Source organism: Lissotriton helveticus, chromosome 12 (genome assembly GCF_964261635.1).
Source record: "Lissotriton helveticus chromosome 12, aLisHel1.1, whole genome shotgun sequence".
NCBI lineage: Eukaryota > Metazoa > Chordata > Amphibia > Caudata > Salamandridae > Lissotriton > Lissotriton helveticus.
In genome coordinates this window covers 309,892,023-309,905,299 of record NC_136073.1, presented here as the reverse complement: position 1 = coordinate 309,905,299, position 13,277 = coordinate 309,892,023, and the positions used below count along the sequence as shown (strand labels likewise).

General features: G+C 44.9%; 1 protein-coding gene across 1 annotated transcript in view; it reads right to left on the bottom strand.

Moving 5' to 3' along the window:
• The window catches only part of LOC144798021 (polycystin-1-like protein 2), an 849,694-nt gene that overhangs the window by 505,781 nt on the left and 330,636 nt on the right, over positions 1-13,277 (bottom strand). The gene's annotated exons all lie outside the window — the stretch shown is intronic.

Sequence of the window (13,277 nt, the reverse complement as noted above, 5' to 3'; positions counted from 1 at the left end):
TCAGGCAGTGCCATGATTGTGATACTTACCACAAGGTTAACATAGCTATAGCTCACTAAATGTACATGGCAATGACCACATGGAACCTATGAACCCATTCACCGATATTGAACTAACAGATCACAAAACATTTTAAGCTCTTAGCAGAGAGGAAAGTGACAGCCCATCCTGCACTTTTTGCTCCACACATTCTATCAATTTCTACCTATGACCCTGCTCACAAAAAGCCAAGTTAAAACATTTCCCTAGTATTTGATAATGGCAGCACAGCTCTTGGCATAAAACTGGACAAACACTTCAAGCTGCTTAGGCCAAGCGAAAAATTGAATCGTTGGACCAACAAGGACACTTTGAAAAAGGATAATGTGGGCCCAGTAAAGCCTATGCAAAACATTATACTAAACTTCATTTCTAAGTGAAAAATATACCCAGGCCTACAAAAGGAAATCAAAAGTAGGGGAACTCATGATGTGAACCTTCCTGAGTTCACAAAAGAAATTGATGACACTATAGACTTGTGCATAGGTTACCTAAGCCTGACAAAATGAGACTAGCACAATTAAGATTAGAACTTGTCTATTCTCCTACAGATTCTGTGGGGCACAGAACCTATCACCTCCTGAAATCTTACCCTCTAGGACTGATAGCCCCTTTCAAATGGGAATGGATCTTTGGAAGGCAGATAGCAGCCTTGGAAACTGCCGCATGGGCATCTGTGTACAGGAGTAAAGACACATAAACTCTCTCCAGAGTGCATTGACTAAGACAACTGAATTTGATTTTGGGACCGTTGGTGCCCAGCCAGCTAACACTCCAAATACCAAGGGTGAAATGACTTCAAGGGGCTTTACTTTCCTCAAATCAAATTAAAAATGAAAAGACCATGCAACACAGTCAACGTGATCTAGAGGTTGTCTTTGCAACAAACAACCACCCCACAGCATATCCAACCCCTATAAAGATGTAATGATCCTGTCAAAGCGGCACTTGCTAAGGTGAGATTACCAGACTTAATAAATTCACTGAAATGCTGATACTGGACAGAAACGAGCAATAAGAATGACCTCAGAATGGGGGAGGCTTTATTACTACTCAGCTCATGGGAATATACAATCTAGAAAGCCACAGAAGTCCTATGGATAAAGCATGCTATGGAGGTAGAGATGCTGGTAAAGTCTGCATCCCAAGGTGGTGAAGCAAAAGCACTACAGATAGAACACAAACAATTGCAGGAGTACCACAGAAGTAAGGAGGCATCAACTTGCTTTTTTTTTACCTCGTTTGAGATCAGAATCTTGCAAGACATACATGTTCACAGGAGGCTTGGTCTATAAATTCCTTTCATACTGATGGATATTGTTGGACCTGACAGCCTTAGGGTGGTTCTCCTCCAACGTTTTGCCTATCTCTCTATTTGTCTGTGTCGGTTTTGATGGTGTTAGGACTCTGAGCACTTTACCAATGTTCACCAGTGCTAAAGTGCATGTGCTCTCTCCCTACACCTTTTTGATATATTAAATGTACCTGTACGTCCCTTGTCAATCGATATACCATATACCCAGGACCTGTTTAATGCTACTAGTGGGCCTGCAGCACTGATTATGCTACCCACAAAAGTAGCCTTTCAAATCTGCCTCTGGCCTGTCATTGCAGGGCCTGTGTGTGCAGTTTACTGTCACTTCGACTTGGCATTTAAAACTACTTGGCAATCCTTAAACTCCCCTTTTATTACATATAAGTCACCCTTAAGGAAGGCCCTTGGTAACCCAATGGGCAAGGTACTATGTAAGTAAAAGGTAGGACATGTTTTGCATGTCCTAGTAGTGACAAACAGCCTATTTCATTTTTTCAAAACTGTGAGGCCTACTCCTCCCATAGGCTAGTATTGGGAATTCATTAATACACTTTTAAGCTGTAATTCCTGATCATAGAGTAGTTGCTTTTTCATGTTTCGTATGTTTGGAATGGTCCTAACAAATCCTCTTTACTGGTGAAGTTGGATTTAACATTACTGTTTTCGAAATGCCACATTTCTCTGATCATAATTGTTTTGTGCCTTGCAGCCTGTCTCCAATTTACATCTGGGTTGGGTGACAGCTAAATTTTGTGCATTCCTTCTAGACAGCCTCAAACACAGGATGGTGAGGCACATCTGCATTCTTACACTTCAGTTGGTAGTAATCTGCCCACACACAAAGCACTGATTTACCCCCTAGGGTTAGCCTAGCAGACAGATTGGGCTGAAAGGGATTGTGGGCACTTCAGAGGCCAGTCTTTGATGTCACCTCCACTTCAAAGGCACTTTTGGGAATAAGTACTGGGGCCCGTACCCACACAAATCAGACACTTCTGGATCTACAACTGGACTCGGTCAGAAGATCTGCTGTGGTGCTCAAATGACTTAACTGGACTGCAGATCTTGAAGGTTTGCTTTTCAGCTTGTTGCCCTGCTGCCTGCTGCTCGCTGACACTGCTGAAGGAGAACTGGTCCCTGCTTTCTTCCAAGTGATCTTCAAAGGCTTGTTGGCTTGCCTCCTGTTGCTTGAGACTCAGGGAAATCAAAGTATGTACCCCTGCTTATATGCTTGACTCACTGGAGTGGCCCAGGTACTTGCAACATGGATTACGATGCATCTCCTGTCTGCGGAAAAAGTAATGGATTCAGGGGGAACATGGCGATTGCTAGCTAACTGGCCCAAAGCTCGCTGGGAGGAGTGTTCCGTTTTCCCTTTGGCGTCGGTGCCTCCCCTCCATTCCTCCTCTCATGCCTCTGTATTTTCCTTCTTCTTTTTCAATCCCACTTGTGGCTGCTGATTGAGGCTTAGATGGTGAGGCTATGTCAGGGATCATCCTGAAGCTCTCCTCGAGGGAGCGCTGCTGGGAGAGCGCAGCAAGAGAGCTGCGCCGCTGTAGAGTTGCCGGTGAGTTGTTGTTCCGGGACTGCAGCAGTGGAGTCAGCACAGGCTGGAAGGCAGCCAGAGAGGACTGCTAGCAGCCTGTAGTGACTTTTGTTCAAGGGGACCAGCACACATGTCAAAACTTAAAATGGAAGGTAGACATTTTATTGATGCTCCCATTATGAGGGAAGAGATCAGGGTAAGCCTACTCCAGACAAGGAATGGTAAGGCTTAGGGCCCAGATGCTCTGCCTGTAGAAGTGTATAAACTTTTGATTGAAGAATTGATTCCAGAGTGAGAGGCTCTTTATAACTCAATATACTGGCAGGGAGCCCGGTTACGTGAAAGGAGGCCACAATAGTTTTGGTTTTAAAACTTGCTAAGGACCCAAGGAAGGTAGACTCCTAATGGCCCATCTCCCTGTTGAACCCAAACTATAAAATCTTGATGAGTATTTTAGCAGGGAGATTGGCCAACCATTCTCCCCAGCTCATCCATATAGATCCGATAGAGTTTATCCCAAAGTGACAGATACAGGAGCTTAAGCAACAATTGATTGGCTCAATAGATCTTGCCACTACCCACTTGAGCGACTGACGAGGCTAAGGCCTTTGATCGGGCATGCTGGACATTACTTGTGGGAGGTCCTGGGTGCAATGGGATTTGGCCAGGGCTTTGCTAGTACTCTCCAAATATTGTATGAAGGGGTCTCTAACTAGAGGTTTCAGCATACAAAGGGGTACAAGGCAGGGTTTCCCCCGTCACCTTTATTGTTCGATATCTACATTGAGCCTTTTGCACAGCAATTAAGGGAAGATAGACAGATAATCCTCTTTTACTTGCCAACTTCTAGTAGTAAGGTTGAATTGTATGCTGATTATTTGTTAATTTACACATCAGACCCTGCTACAACTGTTCAGAGAATGGAGCAGATAGTGGCAGAAATCGGAGCCGTTTCAGGATACTCTGTGAATCACTCTAAAACAGATATAATGTGCTGGAACGTGGAAGGATGGAAGGAGGGGGTTAGCTCTGAGATAAAATATCTGTGGATAACGATTGTAAATACTGTGGAGGAAATTCCATTGCATAATTTAAAAAGGGTGACTTATTGCTATCTAGGTGGAGGAATCTGCCCCTAACAATATATGGGTGTGTAACTTTAATAAAAAAGTTGATTCTCCCAAAATGTACTTATCTCTTCAATTGTATCCCCCTTACATTCCCAAGATTAAGTATAGGCAAAATCCAGGAGAAAATAGTTAGTTTCGTTTAGGCTTCGAGGGAGGCCAGAGTGACATGGAAAAAGCTTAGGTATAGGCTAAAAAATGGCGGTCTGGCTTTCTCAGATTTAAATATATATTGCTTGGTGTTTCAGCTTAAGAATATTCAGATGCTATTGGGGAAACCCGACAATTCTACCTGGGGAATGCTTTTAGGGGAAATAACCAAGGAGGTGGGCGCTGATGAGTTTTTGTATAAATGTGGTGCTCCAAACAACTGAAAGTCTTAAAGTCTGCACTCAACCTTTGGTGTTAAATGAGGAGAAAGATCAGCATTGGATTTTATTCTGACTTTGCACCAATATGGGTCTCCCCTGGAACCCTAGAATGTATGAGGGAGGAGCTGAGTCTTCCTCTAAGGTGGGCTGGGATGGCCACCTTGGGAGATTTAATGACAAAGCAAGGGATACTACCATGGGAAGTTTTAAGTGCGATAGTCGGTGACAATCTATCCAGGTTCTAATATGTACAACTAATCTCCTGGTTGGCGGCCTCGAAATTCGAGACAATGGAGGACTGGGATTTCGAGCTCTCCTTTCAGTACATAAGACCTAAAAGAACGGAGATCGCTAAATGGTGCTGGAAGTTCCTGGTAGCGGAAGATGAGAACTTAAAATCATCATATGCGGTGTGGGAAGACACTTTCCAAGGGGAGTACTTACAATCAATCTGGTGTGACTCTTTGAAATTGCTATATTCAATTGTTAAGCTGGAAAATTTAAACCATAACCATTTTTTCTACAATTAATATGCTGTACTGGATGCCTGCAAAGATGGTCAAGTTTGCCCCAATACCCATTCCAAGGTGTAGAAGATGTGTCTTTTTAAAAGCTAACAACAAACACATTTTCTTTTCATGCCCCAGAATAAAAGTGTTCTGGAGTGGCATAGAGTCTATCCTTAAAGACATATTCGGGGTAACTATAATTGTAAACACAGTGCTAGTATTGTTAGGTGTAGATAACATCTCACATAGTGTAATGTGCAGGCAGCAGTCTGTTATCTTGTTTTATTTGATATTATAGCCAGGAGAGAAATCTGTTAGCTGTGGGCTGACCCATCGCTCCTGAAGGTGACAGATTGGATGAAAGCAGCCACCTGGGTATGGCATTCCGATTTGGAATGTAAAACAGGAAGCATATTCGAGATGTGGGCAGACTTCTCCAGATGGAGAGGAAGTTAGGGTAACATCCTAATAATGAGTACCTATGATTACACCGAGGCACCATCCCTGGTGAAGGCCCGCTTGGGAGTTAAGAGTGGTAGAGCAAAGAGCGAATGCAATTGCCCGCGAGGCATAGAGCTAGAGCAGTCGCAGACTTGCAGACACTACGGTGATATGAGGACAAAGGAGAAAAAAAAGCATCTCCTGTCTGATGGTAGCAGAACTGCCGCATCAACCCAATTGTGGGAGTAAAACTAGCGCATTGCTTAAGAACCAGCGCTTTGCCTGTAGAGATTGAAGCATCGGACAGCGTATCACTGCCGCAGCAGCTTGGTGACATCGGTGCATCCCTGTGTGGCAAGAACCGGCGCATTGCTTGACGCCTCTCGACTCCAGCACCCGTCTTTGGAACTGACACATCGCCTTCAATGCATGGAGAAGATCAACGCATCTTGCTGCTTGCAACCAGGAAAGGTACTTTGTTCACCAGGGCCTGCGTGGGTCCTGTAGGCGGTCAGTGCTCCATCGAGTTTGGCCCAAACTTTGACTTTGCCCCAGTCCAGCATGACCTAAAGTAACCTTTTTAGCGTTACTTGCTTCTAAACAATTTACTGCATTTATTTCTTCAAAATTCAATATCTCAACTTCTACACATTAGATTTTTGTTGTTTTTATCTTATTATACTCATTTAAATATTCTCTTTTTTTCTAAACTGCTGTGGAGTATTTTTTTAGTGTTTTCTCTGTGGTACTGTATGATTTATTGCACAAATACTTTACACATTGCCTTCTAAGTTAAGCTGCCTTCTTTGTGCTTAGCTACTAGAGTGTGAGCATAGGATCAATCAATCAATTAATCAATCAATCAGGGACTTGTGAAGCGCGCTACTCACCCTGGTCTTGAGGCTCTTCCTGAATGTCTGCAGTGTGGGGGAGCATCTGATGTTGGCCGGGAGCTCGTTCCAGGCCTTTGTCAAAAGGTAGGAGGAGGTTCTTCCACCCGCTCTGGGTCTGCGGATGTGCAGGATTTCTGCTAGGGCGAGGTTGGCGGAGCCGAGGTTTCTTCTTGGTACGTGGAAGGAGACTCTTTCGTTGAGGTATTTGGGTCCGGTGTTGTGAAGAGATTTGTAGGCATGGGTGAGTAGCTTGAATGTTACTCTCTTCTCGACGGAGAGCCAGTGGAGGTCTCGTAGGTGTTGGGTGATCATATTGTGGGATGCCAAGGACGAGTCTGGCCATGGTGTTCTGGATGGTCTGAAGTTTTTGTAGCAGGGTTTCGTTGATTCCAGCGTAGAGGGTGTTTTTTTAGTCCAGTCTGCTTGTAATGAGTGTGTGGGTGACGGTCTTTCTGGATTGAGGGGGGATCCATCTGAAGGACTTCCGCAGGATGCGGAGGATGTTAAAGCAGGTGGAGGCGATGGCGTTGATGGTGGGTCATGAAGAGGGAGGGGTCAAGTATGATGCCAAGGTTCTGGGCATGGTATGTTGGGGCTGGGGGTTGCCAAGGGTGATGCGCCACTAGGTGTTGTCCCAGGATGAGAGAGTGGGTCCGAGGACGAGGACTTCTGTCTTCTCTGAGTTGAGCTTCAGACACCTGCTGCTCATCCAGGATGTGATGTCTTTCATTCCTTCCTGGAAGCTGAGTCTGGTGATGTTGGGTTCCTTTGTGAGGGAGAGGATGAGCTGGGAATCACCGGCGTAGGCTACTATGCTGAGTCCATGCTGTCTGACGATGGTGGCAAGGGGGGCCATGTAGATGTTGAAGAGAGTGGGATTGAGTGATCATCCTTGGGGTACTCTGCAATTGATCTCTGTGGGTTCGGAGAGGATGGGCGGAGTTTGATCCTTTGGGTTCTGCCGGTGAGGAAGGAGCAGAGCCAGTCGAGGGCAGTTCCCTGTATGCCGCCATCATGGATTCTGGCTGCGAGAATGCAATGGGAGACGGTGTTGAAGGCAGCGGAGAGGTCCAGTAGGATGAGGGCCGCGGTGTGGTCTTGGTCGAGGAGCATGCGAATGTCGTCTGTGGCGGTGAGGAGGGCGGTCTCGGTGCTGTGGTTGCTGCAGAATCCGGATTGGGAAGGGACGAGGATGGCGTTCTCCTTGATGAAGTTAGTTAACCGGGGCATGGACGACCATCTCTGTGACTTTGACTGCAAATGGGAGAAGAGAGATGGATCGGTCGTTTTTCAGGTCCGTCAGGTGTGCAGAGGGTTTCTTGAGGAGGGGCTTGACTTCTGCGCATTTCCAGTCATCGGGGAATGTGCCGGTTTCAAAGGTGGTGTTGATGGTGCGTCATAGCTCGGGTGCTATGGTGGCAGCGGCTCTGTGGAAAATGTGTGGCGGGCAGGGGTCAGTGGGTCTCCCAAGTGAGTGCTCTTCATGGTCGTGGTAGTATCTTCAGTGGAGACCGAGGTCCAGGCGGTGATGCTGGGCTGGCTATCGTCGCTGGAGGAAAGGGTGATTTATGGAGTCTGTTCGCTGAAGTTGTCGTAGAGGGTCCAGATTTTCAGATGGAAGGATAATTTAAGATTCTGTTGTGACTTACCCTGACTAGGATTGTGGTCCCTACTTGGACAGGGTGCATACCTCTGCCAATTGGAGACCCAATTTCTCACATTGGTGTCAGCAGTGGGATAGGAGTGGTGTTTATGCCCTTCAAATATTTCTTCATTTTTCTTTACGTTGCATCTTTGATCTATCCTATATATCACGTCTCTGGCTGGTTCTGCAAGTGGAGCCATGGAGTAAACCAACTGAAAAACATCTGCAAGGAGATGGGGGAACCTGCCTGAGGAGCCATCAAAAAGATTTTCAAACTGTGCTGAGGGTCTGAGCAGAAGCCCACTCCAAGAATGATCAATTGGAGGAGCATAAGATGTGCTTTTCTGAGAAGATACCTGCAGCAGTTGAAGGGGAACCTCCTGGATTTCAGCCTCCTGGGAGAGCTGTAGCAGTGTCTCTTTCCATGACCTATTTCCAGAAGAGCTGGATGAAAGTTAGTAGGAGAGAGAATTCAAGCAAGCTGCCGCTGGCAAAAGTAAAGAGGGAAGCTAATGATAGGAATGCTGGGGCTGACAGAGGCTTAGCAGAGAAGACACCTTTGTTGGCTCATGAACTGAGTCTGAAGGAGCTGGAGATCAAGGCCAGGCAGGCTGATTCCAGCAGCGATGGTAGCAGCATACCTGCAGTACCTGATGGAGATAGAAAGTTCCTTATACCCAAGGATCTGGTGCCCAATTATGGGATGGGGGATGCCACTGATAAATGTTTTCCTGCTAATGAGGTTGCATTCAAGGCACTCAGCGTTCCAGAGGAATACTGTATCGTTTCTGTGGAAACATATGCCGGCACTCAGGAGGGACCCACTTCTGACATTAGATATTGGGGACCAAATCAAGTATACTTCTATGAAAGCTATTTTGATTGCCAAATGTGGGTTGACCCCAGAAAAGTATTGTCAAAGATTCAGGGACAGCCAGAAGCTCCTCAACCAGTCCTGGGTAGATTATATTGATTACTCCTGTAAGGCAGCGAATGGCTGGGTGAGGGACAGTAAGATTTGTGATTATAATGGGTTGTATCATTTAATCATGTGAGAGCTCATTCTCAGTATCTCTTTTCACAGAATTCGCCAGCACTGAGTTGCTGACTGACCGCAGGAAGCTTGCTGAGGAGGCAGGCCTCCGGGCTAACACCAGAGTGTCCAAATCCAAAAAAGGTATTTGGAGGGGACAGCCACAAAGGTAGTCAGGGTTGTTGACAGAAGAAAGAGGGGGTAGAAAAATGTAAAACCAAGGAATTCTCAAAAGACCCCCCAAATAATTCCCAAGGAAGTAGTGCTAATCAGTCCCAGTCTGATTCTAAAAAGAAGCATGTCTTTGACCATAAGACAGGGAGGTTTGCATCCCAATGAACACAGTGCTACAAGTATGGGCACATACAGGGTGACTCCAACAGTCCCAAGACGCCACAGTCTTCCATTGGTGAGCCGACACCAGCGTTGGTGAGTATGGCGCTTGGGGAGTAGGTAGTCCCAGTTAGTTTTGGGTGACCGGCAGAGATTACACTATTTTCCCTAGGGGATAGAGAAATGGTGCCAAAAGCCCACATGCCTCCAAATACTTCTAAGTATAGGTAGTGGGTCACCATTAATAGGGAGAGAGTGGAGGCTCTGTGTTAGAAATGAGATTCATGGTTGGCTGAGGTATGCACCCAGGCCAGGCAGGAAACACCACTCTAGTCGGGGTAAGCTAGGTGCACACTAAAAGATAACCTGTGCTCACCCTCTGGTAGCTTGGCACTTTTTTTAAGAGGTTATGTGTAAAGTATTTGTGCAACACACACCCACACACACAAACACACACCCACACACACCCACACAACATTTAAAAGCTTTAATGCTTTTGATTATCTACCTGCAGGTCCCATTTGAACTCCTTCCCGTGCTGGGGCATGAAATTGAAACCTCACCTGCACAGACGCAGATTTGAGATTTTAATCTCTCCTCTTTCACACCCCTTTTTCCCGACTCTATCACAAGTTAGGAAAGGGGCGGGTGACAGTCTGATTGGCGTGTAGCCATGGGCATTACAGGGCTTAAGCCTGCAGCGCCTGTGTCTACCTTTAGCCATGACATACAGCACGTCACAAATCAAAGAGGAACAGAGGCATGCCAGGGCTCCAAGGCCAGGGATGGAATTTCTCCAGCCCTGGTCATCTCTCTCCGGAGGCTGGTGGAGGTGCCTATGTGCGCTTGGGCCAACCATCAAAGAGAGACTCTTGCTTGACCAAAGGAGGTCGGCATTTTGAATATACCAAGAGTGAATAATAGGTTATTTTTCACTCTTGGCATAAAAAAAAACTAAATGGGCCAGAAAACAAGGAGGCGCGGCCTCTCGGCCCATTAAGAGGAGCCACCACTGGGGCTGGTACTAATTTTCAGACATTTAAAGAAAGCAAGAGAGGGAAAAACACACAAAGTGGAAAGATGGAGGAAGAGAAAGATTGAAAGAACTTCCCAAATGAAAAAGACAGAAACCTGAAAGAGTGAGATAAAGGGACAGGGAGCGCCTGATAAAGGATTGAAGAGGCAGGAGGTGGATTCAGGACTACGCAGCATCGGTATTAGGTGCTCTGACATTTAATAGCACCAACCGTGATCTTCCAGGCAGATATTTGGGCATCGGTACTAATTCTTTTAACAAATGAACCACTAAATATATATAAGCGCACAAGATTGGAGTCTTTCCAGATTTTTTATCTGTTGTTATCTAATATATGTCAAAAGCTCTGGGCCTGAATTTGTGTTCTTTATACATATTCGAACTTAGCTCAACCCCAGAGCATTCGGTCTTTTATAACTTTCTCTGTAAGTAAGCCTTAACTGTTGCCATGTTTTTAGAACTTTAACTGTTTTTAGGAAAACAACTTATGTTGAAAACCAATAAATAAAAATAAAATCTAACATGTCTGCTATGTCATGTAATTCTTAGAAGTTGTCATAAATGTCACTTTTCATCAGAGTCAAATCCTGTCATGAGTGCCCCGTCCAGTCTTGTCGCTCTCGAGGAGTGCCATGATTGCTGTATCTTGGAGCAGTCACATGCTGTCAACTTCGCAATGTCATGCCACTGTCAGATGCTGTCATGATCCCTCATGATAGCTATATCACTTCTTTGTCAGATGCGGTCAGGATTAATATGTAATGTCACTGCCAAATGTTGACATCGTTTTTTCATGTTATATTCAGAGTTCACGGTTGCCATGTTCTGGCACTGTCAGGAACTTTCATGATTTCTGTATATCCACCTTCAGATGCCATCAAAGTGGGCAAGCTGTTATACTTTGTGTGGCGTCAGTATCAGATGCCTCCATGATGGGAATATGATGGCACTGGCAGATGCTGTCATATTGGTATACCACCTCCGTGTCAGGTAATCGTCTCATGGGCATGCCAATGCTCGGTCAGATGATGTAATCACTGGTGTGTCATACTTGTGGCTGATGATTTCATGGTCAGTATGTGCCAGTACTACCAGATGCTGTCATTATTACTATACGTAGAACAAGCATTGAAAATGCAATAGGGCTCGCATTAGGAAAGTTTGAGCTATTGGTGTTATAAATGATTTTTTTTTATTTATGTGTTATTTTTTCAAATAGTTAAATTAATAGCTTTGTCATTTGCAATGCCAATAGTTATAACTTTCGCAAATGTGACACCTATAGCATTTGTAATGCAACATGTTTTGTATTTACGTGACTTAGATGTATTGATATTACAAATAACAATGCTTTTAATTTTTTTAAATAATTAATAATTAAATAATTTATTAAATTTGTAGTGGCAATAGCTTACATTTTTGGAAATAACTTTTGTGAAGATTATGTTCAGTGTTTTTTATTGTGACGAAAATCCAAGAACAGAAGTGAAATAGTAACATCTTTTTGTGATTTGTAATAAAGCGTGAAAGCTTGAAAACAGCTTGAAACATTGAAAGAACATATTTTAACCAGTGATGCTGTGGTGGTGCTGAGTGATGCTGTTGTTGCGCTGAGTGATGCTGTGGTTGCGCTGAGTGATGCGGTGGTTTCGCTGAGTGATGCTGTGGTTGCGCTGAGTGATGCTGTGGTTGCGCTGAGTGATGCTGAGGTGGCACTGAGTGATGCTGGGGTGGCACTGAGTGATGCTGGGGTGGCGCTGAGTGATAATGTGGTGGCGCTGAGTGATGCTGGGGTGGCGCTGAGTGATAATGTGGTGGTGCTGAGTGATAATGTGGTGGTGCTGAGTGATAATGTGTTGGTGCTGAGTGATGCTGAGGTGATGCTGAGTGATGATGTGGTGATGGTGAGTGGTGCTGAGTGATGCTGGGGTGGTGCTGAGTGATGCTGTGGTGTTGCTGAGTGACGCTGTGGTGGTGCTAAGTGGTGCTGTGGTGGTTCTGTGGTGGTGCTGTGTAGTGCTGTGGTGGTGCTGAGTGGTGCTGTGGTGGTGCTGAGGGATGCTGTGGTGGTGCTGAGTGATGCTGTGGTGGTGCTGAGTGATGCTGTGGTGGTGCTGGATGGTGCTGTGGTGGTGCTGAGTGGGAGATGGGGTGTGGGTGCAGTGTGTATGGGTGCAGAGTGTGTGAGGGTGCAGAGTGTGTGAGGGTGCAGAGTGTGTGTGGGTGCAGAGTGTGTGAGGGTGCAGAGTGTGTGTGGGTGCAGAGTGTGTGTGGGTGCAGAGTGTGTGAGGGTGCAGAGTGTGTGAGGGTGCAGTGTGTGAGTGGATGCAGAGTGTGTGGGTGCAGCAATGGTAGTTGTACAGAGTAGGAAACCTTTGAAAGTGCATAGGAAAGGCTCCGTGTGAATGTAAAATGTTTAACGTAATGCGTGCGAGACAGGAAGTCTGTGGCTAAGATGCAACCACTTTGTGATGCTGCTATGTTTTGTTATGCGATGCTATGTTTTGTTTTGCTATCCTATGCTTTGTTTTGTTATGCTATGCTATGTTTAGTTTTGTTGTGTTTTATTATGCTATGCTTTGTTTTGCTATGCTATGCTATGTTTTGTTATGCTATGCTATACTTTGTTATGCTATGTTTTGTTATGCTTTGCTGTTTTGTTGTGTTTTGTTATGCTATGCTATGATATGTATTTTTTTATATATGCTTTACTATGCTATGTTTTGTAATGCTATGCTATGTTTTGTTGTGTTGTGTTTTGTTATGTTTTGTTATGCTATGTTTTGTTCTGCTATGTGCTTTGTTTTTTTATGTTATGCTATGTTTTGTTATGTTATACTATGCTTTGTTCTGCTATATTTTGTTGTGTTTTGTTATGCTATGCTATGTTTTGTTATACTATGCTATGTTTTGCTATGTTTTGTTATGTTATGCTATGTTTTGTTATGCTATGTTTTGTTGTGTTTTGTTATGCTATGCTATGTTTTAT